The 16290-nt window shown below is 42.4% G+C and overlaps 1 non-coding gene across 1 annotated transcript; it reads right to left on the bottom strand.

Moving 5' to 3' along the window:
- Positions 1 to 10582: 10582 nt before the first annotated feature.
- Positions 10583 to 10664, bottom strand: TRNAS-CGA (transfer RNA serine (anticodon CGA)). The gene has a single exon. It is a non-coding gene; the product is annotated as a tRNA-Ser (tRNA).
- Between the last annotated feature and the right edge of the window lie 5626 nt (positions 10665 to 16290).

Genomic DNA, 16290 nt, shown 5'->3' with positions numbered 1-16290 from the left:
TACCTGCTTTATCAGCCATATGGTACTGCCTAACAGTCCTACTTTTAAGACCTTCCTTTCTATCACATTTATTTTTAACTACCACAAAAACAGCTTCATGATCACTAATACCATCTATTACTTCAGTTTCCCTATAGAGCTCATCTGGTTTTATCAGCACGACATCCAGGATATTTTTCCCTCTGGTTGGTTCCATCACTTTCTGAATCAGCTGTCCTTCCCATATTAACTTATTTGCCATTTGTTGGTCATGCTTCCTGTCGTTCGCATTTCCTTCCCAATTGACATCTGGCAAATTCAGATCTCCCGCTACAATCACATTTCTTTCCATGTCGTTTCCCACATAGCTGACTATCCTATCAAATAATTCCGAATCCGCATCAGTGCTACCCTTTCCCGATCTGTACACTCCAAATATATCAAGTTGCCTGTTATCTTTAGAAATGAGCCTTACACCTAGAATTTCATGTGTCTCATCTTTAACTTTCTCGTAGCTTACAAATTCTTCTTTCACCAGAATGAAAACTCCCCCTCCCACTTTTCCTATCCTATCTCTACGATACACACTCCAGTGCCGTGAGAAAATTTCTGCATCCATTATATCATTTCTCAGCCATGATTCAACTCCTATTACAATATCTGGTAAATATATATCTATTAAATTACTTAATTCTATTCCATTCTTTACAATACTTCTACAGTTCAACACTAACAATTTTATGTCATCCCTACTTGATTTCCAGTTTCCTGCTCCCTTATCACCGCTCCCTAGGCCATCCCGTTTCCCTGAATGTACCTCCCTATTACCCTTCCAAACAAATTTCCTAACTTATACGTACCACTGCGGTTTAAATGAAGGCCATCCGAGCGCAGATCCCTTTCTCCTACCCACCCATTAGGATCTAGAAATTTCACTCCCAGTTTCCCACATACCCACTCCATAGTCTCATTTAAATCCCCAATCACCCTCCAGTCAGTATCCCTCCTACACAGTATTCCACTAATAACAATCTCCGCTTTCTTAAACTTCACCCGTGCTGCATTTACCAGATCCCACACATCTCCAACTATGTTGGTACTTATATCAGCTTGCCTTACGTTGTTGGTACCAACGTGAAACACTACCACCTTCTCCTTCCCCTCCTCCCTCTCTTCTACTTTCCTCAACATCTGCCTCAACCTAATTCCTGGATAACATTCTACCCTGGTTCCCTTTCCTCCACACACTTTCCCCACGTGTCTAACGATGGAATCCCCCATGACCAGAGCCTCAACCCTACCCACCTCATTTGATCCCCTCCCCTCCTGGTCAGCCCTATCTTTCCTGATAGCTGCAGAAGCTACTTCCTCCTCCCTTTTCTCCTTCCCATGACCCTGTTCCACCTGTCTTTTCCTATCCTCTACTCTACATTTCCCTTTCCTACCTTTTCCCTTCCTCATTACTTTTTTAATAGTTGCTGTCCTTATCAGTTCCCAGGCCCATTAGCTTGTGGGTAATTTGTTCAGCGCATAACACTTTTCTTGGAATATAACTGCAATGTAAGATTATTTAATGACAAACACTGATACATTATAAACAACACGGCAGTGCGCCAAGAATCATACAGATGACAATATGTTATTGAAGAGTTGGTCACACCAAGCCATGTAGGTAGCAGCACTATCGAGTTTCTCACTGAAAACAGCAAGCTGTCCGGTATTATCATATTAAAGTATTTGGTAAAACCACCAAGTCAGTCTTTCTGAGAATCCCGTAGCGAAGCACGGGTACATCAGCTAGTCAGAATATTAATGCAAGTGTTAGTTGCGTAACAACCTGCTAAGTACAGAATGTATTGCGGGTTAGGGTAAGTCTTCGCCTGCAATTATTGGAGTAATCATTTAATGATTTGATTTTTAGATTACTCAAAGTTGACTGAACTTAGATACCTCATGATTCACCGCAAGGTAATTCCAGAGAGAATAACACAGTAAAGAAAGTAAAGAAAGTAAAGAAACACGTATTCCTTTGATTTCGTAAAATCCAATGGAGAGGGGGTGAAGGATTTGAAAAATTATTTGAATTAATTGTATGAGGATACATGCATCTAATAAAAATATAAGTTGTGACGGACGTGAAAATTGGTATTTGGATCTCCTTTAAAAACAAAGAAAAACGCATTGGGGGGGGGGGGGGGAAGTCATCTTGGGGGCGGGGGTGGAAAGGGGTTGATTTCCTTTCATGAGGTCACATATCTCAAAAACTGAAGTTGTTACAGTCGTGATAATTGCTAATTAGAAGATCCTTTACTAATAGAGAACGAGTATTTTTCCGGAAATTTCACTTAATGGGGGGGGGGGTGAAAAAAGTTAATTCCATTTTATGGGGTAACTTATATCTCAAAACTGAAGGCAACAGACGTGAACATTGGTGTTTGGAATACCCTATAAGCATAAAGAAACACGCCTTCTTTCTTACTTGGGAAGGGGGGGGGGGGTCGAATCAACTTAACGGCGGAGGGGTGGAAAAAGAGTTGAGACCAATTATTGATTTTACTGTTCATAATGTACAATTTTTAATCTTTCCTGGGTTCGTTTTCAAGAGCCATCTTTTCCTTTGGAGAACTTAAAGTTAGAATACAGTAGATTCTCCTGACACATAAATAAAAATGTAAACACATTTGAAATAAACGATAGGAATGATATTGACCGTGCAATTGTTCACCTCTGTAATAAAATAAATAATGCACGAAAGTACATCATTCGTATCGCCAGAAATCCCGCGCACCTGCCTACGCGCGACAATGGTGCTGATCACATTGTCAGCAATGACAAGGCAGCAGATGTAATTCACCAACAAGTAGCGGTCTTGAATCTTGCTGCGGAATTCAGATCATCAATATTATTATTATTATTATTATTATTATTATTATTATTATTATTATTAATAATAATAATAATAATTTTCAATTTAGTACAACGTTATTCCATAGAAGATAATTGGTTAGACAACTTCAGGATGAGTTTTCCGACATTTAAGTGCATATGTCTGCGACTTGAACCACACAAGTTTTTCGTGTCTGCCGAGGAGAAAAATGCGATAGCTTTGCACAAACTAGCTTCATGTGTTGAATATAGAATTGTTGCAAATCAGTTTCCGTCGAACAGCTTGTGTATTTCCTCTTCATGTATTATTTCCAATAACGTTATACTGTCCTCCGACGTCCACAGATTTCTGCTAATATTACACATGGTAAAATATAAAGAGCAGCAAGCTGAAATCAACTGAACGGGAACGAAATCACAGGAAGGACATGATAAACAAACTACAAAGGCGCATCCGTAGCATTTTCAAATAGATTTCAATACGTTCCTCATTTCCATGATATTATATCCGTATTGAGTACGATTCGATCCCACTTTCTGGTAGGATCGACTTTGAGACTCAATACGAACTGAGTCCCCGTTTCCATGAAGTTTTCGATACGGAAAGCATATTCAAATCGATTTGAATTCCCCATGGAAGTATAGCAGATGCATAGGACTCCACTTTAACAAAAACGTAAAATTAAGCTATTTCACTCAATTGTAACTAAAGTATTGAAGGTACAGAAATTGATTGCGAAGGTGTCAAAACGCGTGTTTTGGAGAGTTCTATCAAATTGAATTTTTCTTGCAGTCAGTTATTATCCGATGTTCATTTTAAATATTCCAGAAACTCATTAATCTCGTTGGTGTTACCTCAAGAACACTAGAGCAAAATTTAAATTCCGAGGAGAGTTGTCTGAATCATTTGAAATACGGACTGGACTTCGACAGGGGGATGGTCTCTCACCAATACTGTTTAACTGTGCATTGGAGAAAGTCGTGCGAGAATGGTCTAAGAAATGTCAGCCAAACATCAAGATTGGCAAAAATATCAAACTAAATTGTCTAGCATTTGCAGATGAGCTTGCGATACTTGCAAGTAGTGTGGAAGAGGCTAAACTCCAAATTGAATAATTAGAACGAATCGAAGAAAAAAATAGTCACAAATCTCCTTTGAAAAGACGGAAATGATGTTATTCTTCAAAGTGGGAACATCATCTATCACACTGACTAATAACAAACAAATTAAGGTTGTTAATAAATTTAAATATCTTGGAGAGATTATAACTTGGAACTTAAAAGAGAAATTATCAGTTGAAAATAAAATTACCAAATTAAAACAAGCACAAAACATTACTTGGCCAACCTACAAGAAAATATCTCTCTCGATAAATGCAAAATGTTAACACTCCAACTCCGTTATTAAGCCTGAAGCAACCTATGCTAGTGAAACCTTACTCAATTTGAATACAAAATCAACTACAGATAAATTACAGAAAATAGATAGATGAATCATTAGAACAATTTTAAACAAAAAACACGAAGTAGATGGACAATGGCGATTACTACCTAATGAAGTTGTATACCAGGAGACTGAGTCTATAATAGATACAATGTGGAAAAGAAACCAAAGAACTTCAGTGAGCAAAGACATCACAGACGACAGTGTTGGACAAACAAAACACTTACGGAAGCGCTGCGACGTAGCAGAAATAGTTGTAAGGCAGTAAAGTATGTATTCTCTAAAATAAGATATTTCGTATTATTTCTTAATCAACCTGGGATTTGAGACTTTATTTGAGTAAAAACAAGTACTCTCTTCAATTTGTGACAAATATTACAGTGATATTTCGTGGATCACCAGCGTTCACGTAACCGCTTTTTTTTCTGTCACATATCACGACTACCAGAGACTAAGAAACTCAAACATGTATTAAACTACTTTTGGAAAAGTAAAACTAAAAATCACTGGTTCAAAGAAGTCCAAGAAGATTTAAATGAATTAGGCTTGACAATTCAACAAATTGAAAACAGAGAAGAGAAGAGGATCCTGAAAAATAACGACGTGAGACTTAAACTGAAGACCTATACACGCAAACAGAACAACATAACTCAAGAAGATCGGACAGCCAGGTCAGAGAGAATGAAACAATTCTGGTAACAAAAGAAGAAACATCAACCAAATTTGTAACCAATTTTTATAAGACTTGACTGTATATAGATTGATTTCAGTGCTCCAATGTGGGCGTAACATAAATAAAAAAATAGATTGATCCTTTGTTAAAACAGCATTGTGTGCCGGATTTTTGAATTTCGCAAAACTAATGTCTCCAATTTGATTTGAAAGGGGTTATGTATGATGTGACAATAGCGTTATTAGTGGTAGAGTTACTGTGTAGAGATGAGAAGAATGCAAGAATGAGGAATGTGGCCTGCAAGCACGAACTTCCTGTTTTGCCCAGACAGATTGGCTCTTATCTGCTCGTATCTGCTACACGAAAACATCGACTCACACTTTGCAGTTTGCTGGATTACAACTGACAAGAGCGAAGAGCTGCCAGTAGAAGATAATATAAAGTCACCTGGATAGTAGCGGAGTTGCTATGGTAACCATTGCGTCACTGGCACTGCTGGTGAAAACCCCTTCGCCCCGTGCCTCAGCGGGCAAGTGCATTCTTCTGATCTCCCAACAATACTGTAGTCAGCCAAAGAGTTTCCTGCTTGAGGTTGCGTTATCAAGCAGTGAATCACGTGAGTATGTCGTGCGCCATTATGCCGCCAGCACGTAAACGTCATTTAGTTGCAAATAATTAGAAAAGTGAAAAACTTTGAGTGGTGAAATATAGTAATGAACCAGGACCGAGTGGTCGTTCGGATGAAGATGTCGTGATAGTAGAGCGATCAACAAAGACGTTCGTCAAATACTTCGATAAACATCATGATGCATCCTTCGCCGTCCAACGGTTTACCTGCATCGTAACTTAGGCACGCAGGGCATTCCCTATTAATTTTTTTTTCTGATCAGATGGACAGAAGAAAATCCCCGCAACCTTTACCATCCACAGATATTCCAAGTGCGCCGCTGCTGTCCACGGACACCATCAATCAGCCCATTCCATCTAATTCTACCCTCTCCACGACAACCACCCCCTCTCCACTCGGACATTCATCCTTTTTTTTTTTTTTTTTTTTTTGCTATTTGCTTTACGTCGCACACCGACACAGATAGATCTTATTGCGACGATGGGATAAGAAAGGCCTTGGAAATGGAAGGAAGTGGCCGTGGCCTTAATTAAGGCACAGTCCCAGCATTTGCCTGGTGTGAAAATGGGAAACCACGGAAAACCATCTTCAGGGTTGCCGACAGTGGGGCTCGAACCCACTATCTCCCGATTACTGGATACTGGCCGCACTTAAGCGACTGCAGCTATCGAGCTCGGTACATTCATCCGTATCCGGCACTAGACGCCCCATCAGACTTTCCCGTTTGGTCCAACCTACTCCGTCAGGAATGCATTAATTTTTGTTCTCCAAACCTACCCCCGAGTTCCAATCCCCCACGCCATTTTCTCCACCCTAGTCAAATTGAATATGCTCCGTGAGTATATAGCGGACAACTGACGAACAACAACTGATGTCGTCATTCAGGTTCATCGGGACACCGCGGCTATTCCACACACCACTGCAATAGGAGCTCAAAAAACTTGGATCAAGTACCCTTTTTCAACTACTCCCACCTCCACCCATCAATCCCCTCCCTCTCCATCACGCTACCACCTTCTCAGCTGTGTAATACGAGGTGTTGATCCCTCTATTACAGAAGAAACATAATCTCCGAACTTCACGCGGGAGGAATTCCAGTCAAGAAGGCATTCAGAATCAAGAACTCCACGGGTCCCACCAGTATGGTGAGAATTCTTCTGCCAACGCCCGAAGATGTCGACCGTGTCTTGGCCAGCGGAGTCTACCCCACATCCACAAGCCAATCGGTGTGAGCGCTGTCTCATCTACAAAAAGCATACCACCATTCAGTCTACTGCCAAGACTCCTAAATGTGGACATTGCAATCAAGATCACTCTACACCCAGGTGTCCCAACACGCATCAACCTCCGTAATGTCATACTCATGGAGGTAATCACACAGGGTATTCTCGCCTCTGCCCTCGCCACCCTGAACCTCCTCAAAGTCAACCAGAACTCATAGCCCCTGTCAGAACCATTGATACACCTACATCACCTAGCCGTTCCCTTTTTCAAACACCTACAGTCGAGGATCTAATTCGTTTTGTCACCATTTCATTCCTAAAGATCAATCCCTACAACAGACCATTAGTTCAAACTCTTTTACAAATCGCAGCAAATCAAACTTTCAATCTTAATTTTCTAACCACCGATTCCGGCCTAAATTCGCACTACAACTTTACACCTTTAGAAAACCTTGTCTGAACACATTCCCACTCCCCCACCTCAAGCAAGTACACCATAGAATCGCATCCTGTGCAGTATTTCTAATCACCGAATGGACTCCCATCCTGTTAAAAGTAGGTTTGTGAGTGCAAGAGGGATATTATGTCACCCGTCACATATTTGCCCACCTGTCTTCTGAAAAGACCACCTTTCCACCAACGGAAAATTTCTAATGAGTACTGTGTTAACTTTTTAGACCTTCATACGTGACTGTAAAAGTGAAACGAGTTTATGTTAATATCCCAAGATCTGTGAAACGGTAAAATATATTTATATATCAAAGTACATGACGTCCGCCTCTGTGGTGTAGTGATTAGTGTGATTAGCTGCCAGCCCCGGAGGGCCGGGTTCGCTTCCCGGCTCTGCCACGAAGTTTGAAAAGTGGTACGAGGGCTGGAAGGGGTCCACTCAGCCTCGAGAGGTCATCTGCGTAGAGGTGGGTTCGATTCCCACCTCAGCCATTCTGGAAGTGGTTTTCCGTGGTTTCCCACTTCTCTTCCAGGCAAATGCCGGGATGGTACCTAACTTAAGGCCACGGCTGCTTTCTTCCCTCTTCCTTGTCTATCCCTTCCAATCTTCCCATCCCCCACCCAGGCCCCTGTTCAGCATAGCAGGTGAAACCGCCTGGGCAAGGTACTAGTCATCCTCCCAGTTGTATCCCCGACCCAGAGTCTGAAGCTCCAGGACACTGCCCTTGAGGCGGTAGAGGTGGGATCCCTCGCAGAGTCCGAGGGAAAACCCGACCCTGGAGGGTAAACAGATTACGATACGATACATATTACCATCAAAGAAAAAAACTTTTTTTGTAAATAATACGGAAATACAATAAAATTACAGACCCCTGATCTAAGAAGCCAAAACCCCCTCCAATCTCCTTCATCTTCACTTCATTTGCCCCCTCCTTCTTCCATCACATCTCCCCAACCCACCCTCACCTCTTGCCCAGACAGAGGGCGTAACCCTCTAGGTCCGCCCCACTCCTTCAGGGTGGGGAATAAAAACTAGAGAGTTGCAGTTATAGGGTTTTATTATACACCCAACATTAGTACAGATCTATTGATGCTCCTGATTGACAAGGCTTTCATTACCTTCTATATTGGTGTTATGGAACTTCATATTAGTGGCAAGGAAGATCTGTATTACTGCCCTTTGATTTTATTTGGAGATTTCAACTTTGAATTCAGGTGTTATCCCGCTGCACACACAGTCATTAATTAGTTACACGAGAAGCATAGTTTAACGTAGCCTAAACTAGTAAACAATTGGGGATCAGTACTCGTAACGGAACAACTCTCGATGTAGTTTTCAGCAAGATGACACCATTCGAAATGATGAACAGGGTTAGGCCTATTCTAAATGATCGTCGGGGTTTCGTGAGGTTTTTTTTTGAAAACGTGGAAAACGTACCATTTTTATTGTTGCATTAACGGTCGGACAAACTCTCAAAGTTTTGTTTTGCATCAACTGTAGTACATAAGTTATCACCAGATGGCAGTAATAGCAGTGTTTAACAAAATGGCAATTAGCGATAAGGAGAAAGCTTTTTGTACTCTTGAATTTCATCAGCAGCGATCCGTTACCAGAGTCCAGCGCCATCTTCGGACAAACTACGGGAAGGAGCCTCCTTCCGACAACTCTATTCGGAGATGGTAGGTACGCACAATTTGTGGATACAAGTTGTTTGTGCAAAGGGAAAAGCAGTGGGCGTCCCGCTGTGTCAGAAACGGATGTGAATCCTAGGGGCGTTTATCTCCGTAGTCCTAAGAAATCAATGAGGAGATGTAGCAGAGAATTGCAAGTTCCTCAAACCACAGTATGGCGTGTTTTACGAATGCGTCTAAAGGTAAAACCATATCGCCTACAATTGCGTCAAGAACTCCCACAACGATGGATGGGACGGAAGGTGATCTGATGCTCTTACCCTTTCCACCATGTTCACCAGATCTTACACCGTGCGATTTCTTCCTGTGGGGATACGTTAACGATCAGGTATTTGTTCCTCCTCTACCGGTGGATATTCAGGAAGTGAAGCAGCGTATCCAAGCCGCCTTCGAAAGCATCACCGCTGCCATGTTGACTCGTGTGTGGGAAGAGATGGACTATCAAGTAGATGTGTGTAGAGTGACACAAGGCGCACATATCGAACATTTGTATTGTACGTCAAAATAACTTTATGAGTTGCAGTACACAATACAGCAAGATTCATATTCCTGCGTCAATTGCACTGTGAGTTATGAATTTTTGTAACCCCGACAAACATTTAGAATAACCCTGCATTATACTTTAGCACTCAATGAAAAGAAAACACATGTTGCGGATGTATCAATCACGAGTACGGCAGCCGGTGCAACCTTTGACGTTTATAGACATCATTAGTGAGAAGTTCGAGAAGCAAGCTAAATTGTTTGAAAATAAAGAAACTCAAACACATCTGACAAAAGATGTATTTATTTTTAACTTAAATCTTTCTTTCTTTCTTTCTTTCTTTCTTTCTTTCTTTCTTTCTTTTTTCTTTCCGTTCACCCTCCAGAATTGGTTTTTCCCTCGGCCTCAGCGAGGGATTCATCTCCACCGCCTCAAGGGCAGTGTCCTGGAGCGTGAGACTTGGGGTTGGGGATACAACTGAGGAGAAGGACCAATACCTTGCTCAGGCGGCTTCACCTGCTATGCCTAACAGGGGCCTTGTGGGGAGGATGGAAAGGTCGGACGGAATAGGCAAGGAAGAGGGAAGAAAGTGGCAGTGACCTTAAGTTAGGTACCATCCCGGCATTTGCCTGGAAGAGAAGTGAGAAACCACGGAAAACCACGTTGAGGTTGGCTGAGGTGGGAATTGACCCACCCCTTCAACTCAGTTGACATCTCGAGGCTAAGTGGACCACTTTGCAAAGCCGGGAATCGAAACCGAGCCTCCGCGGCGTGGCAGCTAATCGCACTATCCACAAACCACAGAGACGGACAAGTCTTATTCTTGCTGGCATAAATTTATCTCATCTGTGCTTGTATGATTATGAACTGCATGGTTCTCTATTTATTCTTGTGTTAAGTTTTTGTTCTTTCATTTGGCAGCCCTAGAGATAATTTTCCGTGGTTTCCCATTTTCACTGCAGGTAAATGCTGGAGATGTTCGTTAATTAATGCCACAGACGCTTCCTTACCACTCCTAGCTCTTTCCTATCCCATCGTCGCCATAAGACCTATCTGTGTCGGTGAGACGTAGGGCAAATTGTAAACGAGATGTAAAGAACTTTTTGAAACAAATTAAAATGTTCGCTACGGACAGGATTCGAACCTGTGCGGGTAGAACCCATTGGATTTCGAGTCCAACTCCTTAACCACTCGGACACCGCAGCACGCAGCAGTTAGTACTGCAATGAGACTTTGTTCTAGCAAATTGTCAAAAGAAGAAAGGCTTTTGCTCATCCTTACTTCGAACATATCGCTATGCACACTTGTAACATTTAAAATGACTGATCACTGAAAGTTGTTTGCTTTTATTAAATCAATCAATCAATCAATCAATCAATCAATCAATCAATCAATCAATCAATCAATCAATCAATCAATCAATCAATCAATCAATCAATCAATCAATCAATCAATCAATCAATCAATCAATCAATCAATCAATCAATCAATCAATCAATCAATCTTCCTTTCTTATAATCTGTTTAATCTCCAGTGTTGGTTTTTCTTCTGACTCGGCGAGTGATCACACCTCTACCGCCTGAAGAGCAGTGTCCTGGAGCGTGATACTATGGGTCGTGGATACAACTGGGGAAGAGGACCAGTACCTCGTCCAGGCGGCCTCACCTGCTGTGCTGAACAGGGGCTTGTGGGGGGATGGGAAGATTGGATGGGATAGACGAGGAAGAGGGAAGGAAGCGGCCGTGGCCTGTAGTTAGGAACCATCCGGCATTTGCTTGGAGGAGGAGTGGGAAACCACTTCGAGGATGGCTGAGGTGGAAATCGAACCCACCTCTACTCAGTTGACCTCCAGACGCTGAGTGGACCTCGTTCCAGCCCTCGTACAACTTTTCAAATTTTTGTGGCAGATCCGGGAATAGAATTCGGGCCTCCAGGGGTAGCAGCTTATCATGCCAACCACTACACCACAGAGACGGACAACGATTCCCTTCCTTCATATTTAATTAAGTTGTTTATGCCTTCGTAACTTTAGACGAATCGAAATTTCCGCTGCGGATAGGACTGAACCTGCTCGGGTAGAACCCATTGGATTTCAAGTTCATCTCCTTAACCACTCGGACACCGCAGTAAACAGATTGCCTTGAATGAAAATCCACAGCCTGTTTCCAGTCGTTCGACCCGGTCAGGGATGGAATGAATTGAAGCCCCCATCTAGCGGCGAGGATAGGAACTTTGCCGGCTGCCGAAGCCTGTCGCACTCTTCTGGGACAACGATTAATGACTGACAGATGAAATGAAATGATATTGGAGAGTGTTGCTGGAATGAAATGGTGACAGGGAAAACCGGAGTACACGGACAAAAACCTGTCCCGCTTCCTCTTTGTCCAGCCCAAATCTCACATGGAGTGACCGGGATTTGAACCACGGAACCCAGCGGTGAGAGGCTGGCGCTCTGGCGCACTGCCACCTGAGCTACGGAGGCTAGATTGTCTAGAGTCAGCCCAATTTTTTAACTTAATTTTTTTTTCTTAGCTCAAACACTATAGCGCTCTACTTCAGCAAAATCAGAAAGTTAAATTATTTCACTCAATTGTGACTAAAGTATAGAAGGTAGAGAAATTGCGAAGGTATCAACATTTTTGGAGACCTCTATCAAATGGACAAATAAAATTTTGGAAATCAGTTATTATCTGACGTTCATTTTGAATAAGTCAATAAATAGATTGATCCTTTGTTAAGAATATTGTGTGCCAGATTTTTGTATTTCGCAAAACTAAGGTCTCCACTTCGATTTGAAGTGGTTATGTATGATGTGACAATAGCGTTACAAGTGGTACAGTTAGTCAACCAACGAGTTTCCGGTTTGAGGTTATGTTGTCTAGAAATGAATCACGCGAGTATGACGCGAACACGTACACGTCCTTTGGTTGCAAATAGTAAGTTCGAAAAGTAGAAAATACTTAACGTGGTGAAATATACTGATGAACCAGAACCGAGTGGTCGTTCGGGTGAAGATGTTGTGATAGTAGAGCGATGGACACAGACGTTCGTCAAATACGTCGATAAACATCACGATGCATCCTTCGGCGACAAACGGTTTTTCTACACCGTAACTCAGGCTCGCAGGGCATTCCCTATTAAAAAAAGTGTTCTGACCGGGTGGGCAGAAGATAATCCGATAATCACCTCAGGGCGAGCCCATCGTCATCAATACCGTATTTACTCAGACTCCCGTAAAATCAATCTCCGTCATGAATCGCTATCCACCTTATTGTCCAGTCACCACTAAACCAACCACCACCACCACCACCACCACCGCCACTGACTTCAAGTCAAACAACCGCAGCAGCTTACCACCCAGCCGTAATGTCTTGTTTTGCAACTCCTGACTTCCAGGCCAGATTTCTTCCCATGTCACCTGCTCCTCTGGAGGACATCACTAAAGTTCAATTCCAATTTAAGAGGTTTTCTACACAGTCTGCTCCGGAGGAAGAACAAGTCCCACGATACTTGCTTCGGACCCGGAACTTGCACCATCGACATATATTACAAGTGCGCCGCCGCCGTCCACGGACGCCATCATTCAGCCCATTCCTGTGATTTCAACACCCCTCCCCACCACCACCCCCTCTCCACATGGACTTTCATCCGTATCCGGCACTAGATGCCCCATCAATCATTCCCGTTTGATCCAACCTACCTCATCAGCAACTCATACATTTCTACTCTCCAACCCTACCCCCGAGTTCCAATCTCCGACTCCACGCGGAAGGCATCCCAGTCAAGAACGCATTCAGAATCAAGAACTCCACGGGTCCCGCCTATATGGTAAGAATTCTTCTGCCATCGCCCGAAGATGTCGACCGTGTCTTGGCCAGCGGAGTCTCCATATATAAACATAACCGTAAAGTGGAACCATCTCGCGCTTCGCCTCCGCAAGCCATCCGGTGTCAGCGCTGCCTAATCTACAAAAATCATACCACCATTCTGTGTACCGCCAAAACTCCAAAATGTAGACATTGCAATCAGGATCACTCTAGACCCAGGTGTCCCAACACGCACCAACCCCCGTAATGCCATACCTGTGGAGGTAATCACACAGTGTATTTTCGTCGCTGCCCTCGGCACGCTGCACCTCCCCAAAATCAACCAGAACCCATAGCCCCTATTAGAAGCATTGATCCACCTATATCACCTAGCCGTTCCCTTTTTCAAACACCTACATTCGAGGAACTTATTCGTTTTTTCACCATTTCATTCCTAAATATCCACCCCTACAACAGACACTTAGTTTTCATGGCTTACACACCGCAGCAAATCAAACATTCAATCTTCATCTTCTAACCACCCATCCCGGCCTAAATTCGCACTTCAACTTCACACCATTAGAAACTCTTGTCTGAACACATTCCTACTCCCACATCTCAAGCAACTACATCATAGAATCGCAACCTCTCCAGTATTTGTAATCACCGAATTGACTTCCAAGCTGTTAAAAGTAGGCTTGTGAGTGTACCAGGGATATTATGTCACTCTTCACATATTTGCCCTCCCCCAACCCCCGTCTTCAGAAGAGACCACCTTGGCGAAGGAACCAACGGAAAATTTCTAATCAGTACTGCGTTAAACGTAAGACCTTTGTGCATGACTGTAAAAATAAAACTCTTTATGTTAATATCCCAAGTACTGTCAAACTGTAGAATGTATTTATGTATCAGAGTACATGTCAATCAAACAAAAAGGAAGGGAAGAAAAAACACTTTTTGTAAATAGTACGGAAATACAATAAAGTTGCAAATCCCTGAGGTATGAAGCCAAACGCCCTCCAATCTCCTCCTTCTTCACTTCCTTTACACCCTCCTTCCTCCATCTCATCTTCATAATCCACATCTCTTGGCCAGAGAGAGGGCGTAACACTCTAGGTGGACTGCTTCACCCCTTCAGGGTGGGGAATAAAATCCTTTGTTAGTCAGTTAAACATGTTGTGGAGCAGAGAGTTGCATTTATACGGTTTTATTGTACACCAACATTAGTACAGATCTATTGATGGTCCTGATGGACAGGACTTTCATTGCCTTCTATTTTGGAGTAATGGAACTTTTTATTAGTTGGAAGGAAGATCTGTATTACTGCGCTTTGATTTTACGTGCAGATTTCATCTTTGAGTTCAGGTGTTATCCCGCTGCACTGTCATTAATTAGCTACACGAGAAGCATCGTTTCACGTAGCCTATACTAGTAAACACTTGGGGATGAGTACTCGTAAAGGAACGACTCTCGATGTATTTTCAGCAAGATGACACTGTTGTATACAAGGAACTTATTACCGGGCGAGTTAGCCGTGCGCGTAGAGGCGCGCCGCTGTGAGCTTGCATCCGGGAGATAGTAGGTTCGAATACCACTATCGGCAGCCCTGAAGATGGTTTTCCGTGGTTTCCCATTTTCACACCAGGCAAATGCTGGGGCTGTACCTTAATTAAGGCCACGGCCGCTTCCTTCCAACTTCTAGGCCTTTCCTATCCTATCGTCGCCATAAGACCTATCTGTGTCGGTACGACGTAAAGCCGCTAGCAAAAAAAAAAAAAAAAAAAAAGGAACTTGGTTTACAGTAACACAACATAAAGTTTATTGCTTCAATAGTTTTATACAGTATTTACAAGAAATATAATGAAACTTGTCTTGAAGCTTATTGATTGCACGCAGTTAATGCTGTTATATGATAGACTGAAGGTCTGTTGCATATGTACATTTATACAAAGTAAGAGTCCTATATACACATTCAATCCTATCTTCAGTCAATACTGATCTGCATTTAGGGCAGTCGCCCAGGTGGCAGATTCCCTATCTGTTGCTTTCCTAGCCTTTTCCGAAATGATGTCAAAGAAATTGGAAATTTATTGAACACCTCCCTTGGTAAGTTATTCAAATCCCTAACTCCCCTTCCTATAAATGAATATTTGCCCCAGTTTGTCCTCTTGAATTCCAACTTTATCTTCATATTGTGATCTTTCCTACTTTTATAGACGCCATTCAAACCTATTCGTCTACTAATGTCATTCCACGCCATCTCTCCGCTGACAGCTCGGAACATACTACTTAGTCGAGCAGCTCTTCTTCTTTCTCTCAATTCTTCCCAACCCAAACATTGCAGCATTTTTGTAACGCTACTCTTTTGTCGGAAATCACCCAGAACAAATCGAGCTGCTTTTCTTTGGATTTTTTCCAGTTCTTGAATCAGGTAATCCTGGTGAGGGTCCCATACACTGGAACCATACTCTAGTTGGGGTCTTACCAGAGACTTATATGCACTCTCCTTTACATCCTTACCACAACCGCTAAACACCCTCATAACCATGTGCAGAGATCGGTACCCTTTATTTACAATCCCATTTATGTGATGACCCCAGTGAAGATCTTTCCTTATATTAACACCTAGATACTTACAATGATCCCCAAAAGGAACTTTCACCCCATCAACGCAGTAATTAAAACTGAGAGGACTTTTCCTATTTGTGAAACTCACAACCTGACTTTTAGCCCCGTTTATCAACATACCATTGCCTGCTGTCCATCTCACAATATTTTCGAGGTCACGTTGCAGTTGCTCACAATCTTGTAACTTGTTTATCACTCTATAGAGAATAACATCATCCGCAAAAAGCCTTACCTCCGATTCCACTCCTTTACTCATATCATTTATATATATAAGAAAACATAAAGGTCCGATAACACTGCTCTGAGGAACTCCCCTCTCAACTATTACAGGGTCAGACAAAGCTTCACCTACTCTAACTCTCTGAGATCTATTTTCTAGAAATATAGCAACCCATTC

Source organism: Anabrus simplex, chromosome X (genome assembly GCF_040414725.1).
Source record: "Anabrus simplex isolate iqAnaSimp1 chromosome X, ASM4041472v1, whole genome shotgun sequence".
Classification (NCBI taxonomy): domain Eukaryota; kingdom Metazoa; phylum Arthropoda; class Insecta; order Orthoptera; family Tettigoniidae; genus Anabrus; species Anabrus simplex.
This window is presented reverse-complemented; position numbering and strand designations above follow the sequence as displayed.